The sequence below is a fragment of the Theropithecus gelada genome, chromosome 1, assembly GCF_003255815.1.
Source record: "Theropithecus gelada isolate Dixy chromosome 1, Tgel_1.0, whole genome shotgun sequence".
Taxonomy (NCBI): domain Eukaryota; kingdom Metazoa; phylum Chordata; class Mammalia; order Primates; family Cercopithecidae; genus Theropithecus; species Theropithecus gelada.
The window spans coordinates 96,790,105-96,800,900 of NC_037668.1; the positions used below are offsets into that span (position 1 = coordinate 96,790,105).

The 10,796-nt window shown below is 37.9% G+C and overlaps 1 pseudogene across 1 annotated transcript; it reads left to right on the forward strand.

The window, feature by feature from the left end:
• Window positions 1-7,126: 7,126 nt before the first annotated feature.
• LOC112634624 lies at window positions 7,127-9,584 on the forward strand (annotated as a pseudogene). Its single transcript, XR_003121802.1, has one exon. The product of XR_003121802.1 is annotated as an ATPase family AAA domain-containing protein 1 pseudogene (transcript).
• The last annotated feature ends 1,212 nt before the right edge of the window (window positions 9,585-10,796 follow it).

Genomic DNA, 10,796 nt, shown 5'->3' on the forward strand with positions numbered 1-10,796 from the left:
CGACTTTAGTCTTTTTCCAGTTTTAAGTAGTGTTTAAATAGCGATGATCATTGCAGTGTAATTCTCTGCAAAAAGTTCACATATTCATTTGTAGGTGATTTTCTAAAACCTAAACATATGCTAAAAACCTTTTTAAACAGAACATTTGTCTAATTTAACACTACTTTAGGTAAATAATTCTTCAGTGTAAAACAGAGAATTATTATATGTGAGTCTAAAGAAATCTTATGATTATGAAAATACAGTATAAAAAGCCCAATTAACAATAAGCATAAATTAAATTGCAATTTTTTTCGAGGCCATTAAACAATGAAATTGTGTTTTTCTTTCCATTAAGCTACAAATTCTGTAGTTCTAAAAATAAAAATTACAATGAATATGAACCTCTTTTTTCATTTTTAGAAACTTTATTGGAAAATGGCAATCATTGGCCAATTGATTATCTCCTTTTGGGTTAACAGTAGGTTATTTAAGTCACTTCCAGTTTCCATTAGGTTCTAAGGATTAATTATAGTTTTTCAAACCCTGAAATTTCTTATCCACCTTGTGACCCCAGCCTGCCTGCTTTGAAGATCTATTATCATGTTCTCAAGGCTCTAGAGGGAAACTTTCTGAACTCATGACAGCTCCCTCCTGAGATCCCTGCCTTAGCAATAAGAGACATTGAACTAAGTACTTCATCTGTATTTTCTCAATAAACTAAAAGAAGAAACTGAAGAAAAATTAATATAAGTAGAGTTTATTTGGACCATGCTTTGGACAGCAATCTGGGAGGATAGAGTCAAGTTGTCCTAAATATATACTCCAATTAACAGCAATTATCAATGGATTTTCTTTTCTTTTCTTTTCCATATATCGAATGGATTTCTAATGAAAAAGAAGAGGCAATTCCTGAATTGTTTACCAATAATTTACATTAAAATAGCATAATCTATTGATGAGCTAAACCTTATTCTTTGTATGACAAATTCCATGGCCAGGCACAGTTGCTCATGCCTATAATCCCAGCATTTTGGGAGGCTAAAGCAGGAGGATCACTTGAGCCCAGAAGTTTGAGATCAGCCTGGCAACAGAGCAAGACCTCATCTCTACTGAAAATAAAAAAATAAAATAAATTAGCCTGGTGAGATGGTGCACACCTGTAGTCCCAGCTACTCGGGAGGCTGAGGTGGGAAGATTGCATAAGCCTGGGAGCTTAAGGCTGCAGTGAGTCATGATCGTGTCACTGCACTCTAGCCTGGGCAATGGAGCAAGACTCTGTCTCAAAAAAAAAAAAAAAAAAAAGGAAAGAAAAGAAAAGAAAAGAAAAAACAAACTAAAATTCCAGAAATATGAAGATAATGAGTGAGACAGCTAGTCAGGAACAAAATTACTTTAAACAATTGCCCTCAGGCATGGAGGAGGAGGTGACATGACTGAAGTCCCACACTCCTGTCTCTCTGGGCCTGATACATTTTACGTACTTCACACAGCTCAGATTGCTCTGAATGATTTTTCTTTTCTCAAATTTTTAGTCCAAATCATCCTCTAAATTGCTGTGTAAATCTGGTCAATGAAAATCATGCCTGTAGTTCTATTAAAGGAGGTATTTGAATAAAAGGTTCCCTAAATTTCATTTCATCTTTAGTGTCCTAAGTTTTGGGACTATCATTGTACAGGGAATTTTAATTGTTTCTATAAATTTTCCAGCCAGGCAAGTGCTGAACTGGATGCCTCAGGCAAGGTGTACCTTTTTGAACCCCTAGACTGATATTATCAGTACTTGGACCTCCTTTTTAGGATTTAGCCCTTTGGGGGTCCTAGGATGCTATAAAAGAACACACACACTTTTTTGGCCATAAAAATGTGTCCTGCCACATTGTCACCCACCTTACCATGGAAGTTGGGTAACGTCTCAGTCCAATCTTGTTCAGACAGAGATACTTCCATGAAGAAATCAGCTCAATAATGACAGCATTGTCTATATCTGGTCATCATAGCAATCTTCACTACAAAGGTGATAAAAGGAGACATCTGCTGAGATTTCAAGTGCCTCATAGACTAGATTCCAAGTTTAGAACAATTTAGAACATTAAAGATTCCAGGGTATTTTACATTTCATTGGAGCTAGTAAGAACAAAAATCAAAGGAAGGAAAAAACGTGAAAGTCAGTATGCAATTCAATTGCTATTTAAATCTCTTTGGCTTTGAAGGCACGAGACAGAGTAAATGCAGGAAGGAGAAATGTGAATTATCTAACCTCAAGGTTCCTGCAAACCCTGGTTCCAGCTGTATCTGAAATCAGTAAAGCAAAACCATGACTGAAAGAACTTACATGGAGATTTAAGTGGTAATTGGTGATGACATCATTTGTGGTTGGACTAGATGTGAAGTGCGAAAGAAAGAGAAAAGTCAAGAATTACTCTGTTTCTGACCAGAGCAACTAGGACAGAGTTACCATCAATTATAATGAGGAAGACTATTGACACAGTGTGCATTTGTCCCAAGCTTGTTTTGTGAGATAAATTGTTCATGTTTCCATCTCCATTGATGGCCCAGAATAGTTGCAGAATCATCAAATTTATATTCTTAAATGTTCCCTCCAACTTGGCTTTTTCAAACCATTGTCATTGTTGCTGTTTATAAAGGACAAAGCACTCTTGGAGATGCAGAACTAGCCAAACCACCTGAAGTAAGGGACTGTCATCACAAGAAAAATATTCAAATGCTAGTGTTTGATTAGAAATTTCAGAATAATGGCAAGGCTGTTCCTATGAAAATCCAACATATCTTCTCCCTTAAAATATAACTCAATATGATTAATTCTCCAAAAGAACCATGACATTTTGCAGACATTTATGCATAAAGTAAGACAACAGTTTGGTTCTGTGAAATCAGGCTGCAACCTCTTCCAGAGACAGTGTTGGTGCCCTCAGAATGCACTATTTACATGGATTACAGTGCTCACCAAAGTTGTGCAATGCACTGGCCTTGACGTCATCATTCTAATTCCACTGAGAAGAGTTACGGAGAGGGTGAATTATAAATTTGTACAGGTGCTGATTGTAATAAGGAGCCACAGTGTGTACACTGTACTTAAAACCGAGTGAATTATGGAGTGAATAAATAAAAGTTTCCAAAATAACATTTCCAGAAATATCTAGCATGTTTCCATTCATTTCTTTTCTTTTTAAATGGGCCAAAACTATGTAACATGGACACCTCTAATTGCAAGGAAGGCTGGGACTTCGTTGTTTGTTTGTTTGTTTTGTAGCCTGGGAACACCGATGCTCCAAAAGCATAGGTCTCTTGGTAACACAGAGGAGAATGAATAATTTGGTACACAGCCAGCACTAGTAGTGTCTGCCATATATACCCCTTTCTTTGTTTATATAAATTAACTTGGTTAACCATTTGTTTTCTTTGCAAAAATTTGCTCTTGGATACCCGCAAAAAATTCCTGATAGCATTTGAGAAATTGCCCAATGATAGCATTTTATATAAAATGCACTTTGTCACAATAAGAAGTAACAAAGAGAAAGACCAGTGAATTTGTGTTTCTTTGTTTTCTTTTTAATATAGAATGGGTTATAACATTATTTTGAAAACTAATGTCTTATCCTAATCTTTGATTTTACTAGTTTACTTATTAACTTATGGAAAATAAACTCAAAGACACTCAGAAAACACATTTATTCTTTATTAATGCAAAAAAATTAGTGGCCAGAATTGCTATTTTCTAAGTACCCTTAGACACGGTAGTGCAAACAAAATACTTAGAACAACATTTTGATATTTGTTAAGCAATCAATCATGCCACTTGAACTTTTTCATTCTCACCATATCCTGGAATACTTGAAAAGCCAAATTCAAAATATGAATGTTCTGGGCAACATAGTAAGACTTTGTCTCTACAAAAAAAAATAATTAAAAATTAGCAAAGCTTGGTGGTGCGGGCCTGTAGTCCTAGTTACTTAGGAGGCTGAAGGTGGGTGGATCACTTGAGACCAGAAGGTTGAGATTTCAGTGAGTCATGACTGCACCACCACATTCCAGCCTGCACGACACAGCAACAGCCTGTCTCTAAATAAATAAACAAACAAATAAATAGAAATACAACAAGTTTTTGGAAAATATGAAATCAAAGTAAAATAAACTAGTTAGACATGAATAAAATAGGCCATGTGGAACTCAGAAAACTGTCATTATTCCAGAGTACACCACTTTGATGAGCAAAATGCTTATTTTCCACATAATCTCTGCCTCTTTTTCTGTTTCTATGCTTCCCACCTGCCTCTCCTTCTCTGTCTGTTTCTTCCTCTCTTTCCATGTGAGGATAAGATTTGATAAATGATGCATCCTGGTCTCTGGTGTATCATTTCTAAAATCACATTGATAAGGACAGGAGGCAGGAAAATACTGGGTAGAAGAGGACAGTACCCTGCAAAGGCCCCACCCTCAAGCCTGGAAACACACAGCCCTAAATAGAAACATGCATTGCTAGTTTTCCTGTCCAAATATCACCTTTTCCAAGGCCACTCTGGCCTGCCGTGCCCCTATCCTCTGCTCATATAGATCGCAAGCTCCACAAGCAGAGAAACAGAGGAACAGAAGAGTGGCAGAGTGGCAGAGCATTGCAGCAGAAAAGGAGAGAAGAGAAGGAGCATCCGAATGTTGAGAGGAGTTTGGCTGGGGACGGTTGGAGGGGAATTTACCATAGACGGCCAAACCCCAGTGGAAAGTCATCTTCCCACTCCATCCGCTTTCCAGCTCCCCATCCATCTCACTGAGACCACCTCCACCACTCAATGAAAGCCCCTCAGTCACCATCCTTCAAGTCCAGGTGACCTGATTCTTCTTGGACACTGGACAAGGACCTGGGTACCAAGCAGTCAGGGTGTAAAAGGCTGTTACCCCGACTCTCCACTGAGCTGGTTAAACACTTAGCCATCCATGGATGGCAACTGTTAAAAGGGCATTAGTTGTAACACATCCCTAGATGCTACCGTGGGGCTGGAGCCCAAAAGCGCTTGCGTCAGCTCCTGTACTTGCCCATCTGCATGCTCCCCCTCCCGTAAGGGGCTTGAGTGAGTGGTGGTGAGCAAATGAGTCACACCCCTGTCACAAGTCCTACGATGGGGTCAGGGAACTCTCCCATTTCAACATGCTAATCAACAACTTATATCTATGTACAACATTTCTTTAAGACAGTCATTTGAAGGTTTTTATATTTGTTTCTTTTTAGATGGATGCTTTCCATTTTAGGGGCACTCCTTTTTCTCCTTGCCAAACTGATGAAAATATCCCAACCTGTTAGAATACTATTTTATCTTACTTCTCTGAAAGCCATCAATTTTTCTTGCATTATATTTGCTTACATTCAGAAAATGACATTTCTATCTTTTCTTTTGATTCTAGGAGTTTTTTTTATTACAGTCCTGCCACCCTATATTCCCTGCCTAAAATACTCTATTCTTTGGAAACCATCTAATGTAAATCTCAAGAAAGGGCCACTAATGAGCTAAAGATTGACATAGTAATTGTTGTTTCAATGAGAACAACATTCAGAGAGTGAGGAGTGTGCATTTCTCTTACTTCGTTTCAATAGTAGCAATCAAACTTCTAATTAAAATTAGGCCCGCAATTATTTCTAAATGATTTTGATGACTTCATTAATCTGCAGTGATGAGTTACCTCTCTAATATTTAATATCCTAACAAGGCAAGCCACGTATTATCAAGCTCAAGTCAAATTTCAGTGAGACCTCTATTTCTGGACACTAAGAATCCATTGCTTCTCTTGTATGGTGAGGGGCATATTTTCAGAAACAGTTCATGTCCTAAATAGACTGAACATTTGTCTCACATTGTAAACTTCCAGAGGGCAGACAACAGTGGCAGTTGTAATGCATTTTAGCTCCCTCAAAGGAGCACTAAGGGGAGGTGAAGAAGCTGCTCATCAACTCTCCCAGCCACTCGGCTGGAACTCCTTGGTTTTGAGGTTGAAGTAGCTGCTCTCAGAGGCTAGTGGGACCTCTTTTATTCCTGAGGGGAGAGTTGCCCTTTTGTAAGAATCACATCTTTAAAGAACAATTTTATTGTAACATGCTCAGAGGTTGCTTTTATCATAGTCCTGTCCTTGGGGATTCTCATCCGTGATCTCATGATGCTCCTAATCTTTACCTCCAATCCTATCTTCTCTTTTGTGATCTGGACTCAACTGAAACTGTCCTTATAAATTTTATAAAATTTATCATAGAAGAAGGGAGGGGAAGAAACCAAAATAAACCAAGCTTCCAGCACATTCAGCATTAATCATTAGGTCAGCTTGCTCTCTGACGTGCTTCCTCATGGTTGTTCACAGCCTACTGCCACAGAATCACATAAGCCCTGTCACAGATTATGGCTCCCCTTAACTGCTTTATAGTCAACAACTTAAACACTATGAAATATTAAATTTACCCATTTGAGGTATTCTTTCAAGGCCTGCATACCAGTGAAATTACTGACATCAGCTGGTCTGAAGGACCCCAAGGGAAGCTGACTTGCCCAAACAATGCAGTTTCCACATCCTGATGATTTCATCCTTCTTGCCCCAACCAACGAATGGCCCCAATTTTTCATCCCCTTGCCCTCCAAAAATCCCTTTAAAACCCCGGCCCCAAACTCCTTGGAGAGATGGATTTGAGGGTCTCCTTCCATCTCCTCAGCTACCCTGAGATCATTAAACACTTTCTCTGATGTAAACCCAGCTGCCTCAGTGTATAGGTCTGTTATTATGCAGCGGGCATATGAACTTGGTCCTCTAACACAACCATCCAACTCATTTCTAAACCTCACTTGAATAACAAAGAATCAGGGCTTTGTCAACCCATTTTCTTTACTTTAAAATATGTTCATTATTGAGGAATCCCAGTTACCTATGTGAGAAAGTTGAGGTTCCGGGCTTCGCAGAAAGTCTCCGGCCAGCAGGTAGCAGGTTAAGCAAGCACCGGCTGCACGAATTTGCTCTTGCTCACCGTTTCTAAGACTGGGAGCACACCGCATTCTCGCTGGCGACCGGGGGTCGCGCATGCTCTGTGAGAGAGAGTGGGTCGCGGCTCCCACCAGAAGTGTTCTCTCTCAGGCTGCATTTCCTTCCTGTGCGAGGCCGGCTGAGGGCATTTCTCCGGCTGCTTCTGCTCCTGGGTTAACAATCAAGATGGTACATGCTGAAGCCTTTTCTCGTCCTTTGAGTCGAAATGAAGTTGTTGGTTTAATTTTCCGTTTGACAATATTTGATGCAGTGACATACTTTACTATCAAATGGATGGTAGATGCAATTGATCCAACCAGAAAGCAAAAAGTAGAAGCTCAGAAACAGGCAGAAAAACTAATGAAGCAAATCGGTATGAAAAATGTGAAGGTCTCAGAATATGAAATGAGTATTGCTGCTCATCTAGTAGACCCTCTTAATATGCATGTTACTTGGAGTGATATAGCAGGTTTCGATGAGGTCATTACAGATCTGAAAGACACAGTCATCTTACCTATCAAAAAGAAACATTTGTTTGAGAATTCCAGGCTTCTGCAACCTCCAAAAGGTGTTCTTCTCTATGGGCCTCCAGGCTGTGGTCAAACGTTGATTGCCAAGGCCACTGCCAAAGAAGCAGGCTGTCGATTTATTAACCTTCAGCCTTCGACACTGACTAACAAGTGGTATGGTGAATCTCAAAAATTGGCTGCTGCTACCTTCTCCCTTGCCATAAAGCTACAACCATCCATCATCTCTATAGATGAAATAGACTCTTTTCTTTGAAACCGTTCAAGTTCTGACCATGAAGCTACAGCCATGATGAAAGCTAAGTTTATGAGTCTCTGGGATGGATGGGATACTGATCACAGTTGCCAGGTCATAGTAATGGGAGCTACCAGTCGTCCTCAGGACCTTTACTCTGCTATAATGAGAAGAATGCCTACAAGATTTCACATCAACCAGCCTGCTTTAAAACAGAGAGAAGCAATCCTGAAACTCATCTTGAAAAATGAAAATGTGGATAGGCATGTAGACCTGCTAGAAGTTGCCCAGGAAACTGACGGCTTTTCAGGAAGTGACCTAAAAGAGATGTGTCGAGATGCTGCCCTCCTCTGTGTTAGAGAATATGTTAATTCTACTTCAGAAGAAAGCCATGATGAAGATGAAATTCGGCCTGTTCAACAGCAGGACCTGCATCGGGCAATTGAAAAGATGAAGACATCAAAGGATGCAGCATTTCAGAATGTTTTAACACATGTTTGTTTAGATTAAGAGTAAAGATTATTTGTACAGTTCAGTGATCTAGTTTGGTGTGTCCTCTTATCAGTCAGTGGAAATAGAATGGAAAGAGTGTTCTTTAAACAATGAGGGAGCTCAATGTTTATGGTTTTATTCTCTGAATTCTAAGTTATTGAGATATAGTTGTTACATAAGTGGTATTACTGTTTGTCAAAAATCATGAGGAGGAACAGTTGAATCCAGCCTGAACATGGGTGCTTGTGTTTGACCTCTTTAGCCATATATTGTACAGCCTTATAGAATCTAAGCTGGTCTTAAAGTCATAAATGATTCATTGGGTCATTAGTGAGAAACAGGAATGTGGTTAGGTGCTGGTTCCTAGACATGCGAGTATGCGTTTGTGTGTATGCGCATATGTGTGTGTATATTAAATGTATATATCCACACATTTTATATTGACATTCTGTAGATATGTTTGAATACAGAAACCTTTTTTACCCCAACTACTGAATCCAGGAGTACCAAATAATATATAGTAAAACTAAGATTTAAGGTTGTGTCAAAAAGGTACAGTGATTCAGCTATTTCCATTTGTCATTTGTTTCAACCTTTTTTAAGTTGAGTGTTTTTCTTTCTGCAGTTGATTAGTTGGATCCTCCACATCTTGCATATATACATGGGCTCAATTATTATGTTTGTCAGGATAATCAAATAAAAATATTAGTTCGTGATCAGCATTGAATGGTTGTTAGGCTCAATACTGATTTCACCTCTTTCTGTAAGTACACTGAGTATAAACTTTTTAAGTTTAAATTAATTTACAGGAAAGTGGATTAAGAGACTTTTCAAAAGCAAAGGTTTGAAAAACCTCAGTACCCTTTAATACATGTACATTTATTTACTTTCTTCATTTAATGTAACATATGTCTGTTGTAACTATGTTTCTTAAATATTATTTTAAGGTTATGTGTTCTTTAATTATGGTCAAATATAATTTGGTCACCAAAAATGAAATAATAGTTTAAAACAAGTAGCTGTTACTAAGTGTGCTAAAAATACTCATTTTGTAATTAATTTTACTTTTCTTAGTATATTATAAATTGTACCCTGGTCAAGTACAAATGTACACATCAAAATGCCCATATTGTATCTATCTGTAGTCATTTAATGTGAATTATATGTCAAATTTTTTTCAATATTTTACTAACCAGAATTCTGTTATAGGCACCTAAACATGCAGCATGAGGAAAATGGCACAACACAATCTTGAGGTGCCTTCTGAATCATCAGATTAAATTATGCTTCATATGTTTTTGCTTTTACTATACTTACTTTAAAACTCTCAATCTTTATTCATGTGTTACTGGATTAATTTATCTGATAATGTCTCTCACAACAATCTGTAAGATCATTTATTCTTTGGTTGTACTTTGAATGGTGGGGTAGAAGTTTCAGGTGAACACTGGATAACAAAAAGCAAGTTAATGGAAGATTGTGAAGAGGATGGAAAAATTGAATATGAGATACCAAAAATGGAAAAAAGTGTCCCATTTTTAATAACTACATTATTATAGTTTTATAATTATATAAATGTGTAATAAAGGGGTCCCTCTATAAAAAAAAAAAGAAAGTTGAGGCCTCTTTCTCAATTTCTTTTTTTTTTAACCTCTCATAATTAATCAATGATCAACTCTCAATCCTTCCATCCTTTTAACATTTCTCTGTCCTCTCCATTACTTCATTCCTGACATTAAAAAAAAAACTTAGACCATTATCATTCAATGTACCTCTTGATAGCTGTCTCCCAAGCACTGCTTTCCTGTTCCCGATAGTAATCTAAATGTTGTTCCCATATACACCTTTCCTGTATATGACCTGGATAATTCAGAAAAACCTATTCCAACCCCCAACTTCAGGGACAGGTCTGATTGATTGAATGGCAATTCTACCATCGTTATCCCAAAGAGTGGTTCCTAAACCTAGCTTTTCATATTCCCATGAACAAAAGATTAGATGAAGAGCACATAATCCATTTTGCCAATGAGATGCAAGGGGACAACTGCTGGAAATGTTCTGAAGACTTAAAACCTGAATTAATTCACCACATGAGGAAAACCAGCCAGAAGATAAAGTATAGCCCAGGAACGAAAGGGAAATGGATCTGAGACAGGTGCTTTAATCCATCTTCAAAGCCCACCCTACTTCACTACTTTCATTGCATGAGCCAATAAGTTTACTTATTTATTAACAGAATTGGACTTGGAATATCTCTCATTTGCAACATAGAAATCTTAACTATTGATTCTCTGTCACTATGGTTATCACAACAGTCTCCCAAGTTATTTGTCTATCTATGGTATAAGCCCCTAATGCTGACCACTCATTCTCTTGACAGTGATCTTTTGAAAAACGTTTCAAATCTAGTCATGTGCTCCCTGCTTAATCTGCTGCCATGATACCCTATCATCTTTAGAATGAATTAAACCTCATCAACCTGACACACAAGGTCTCAATTATTGAATTTTTTTCTGTCTCCCCAGTCTCATATCTCCCTTCTTCTGAAT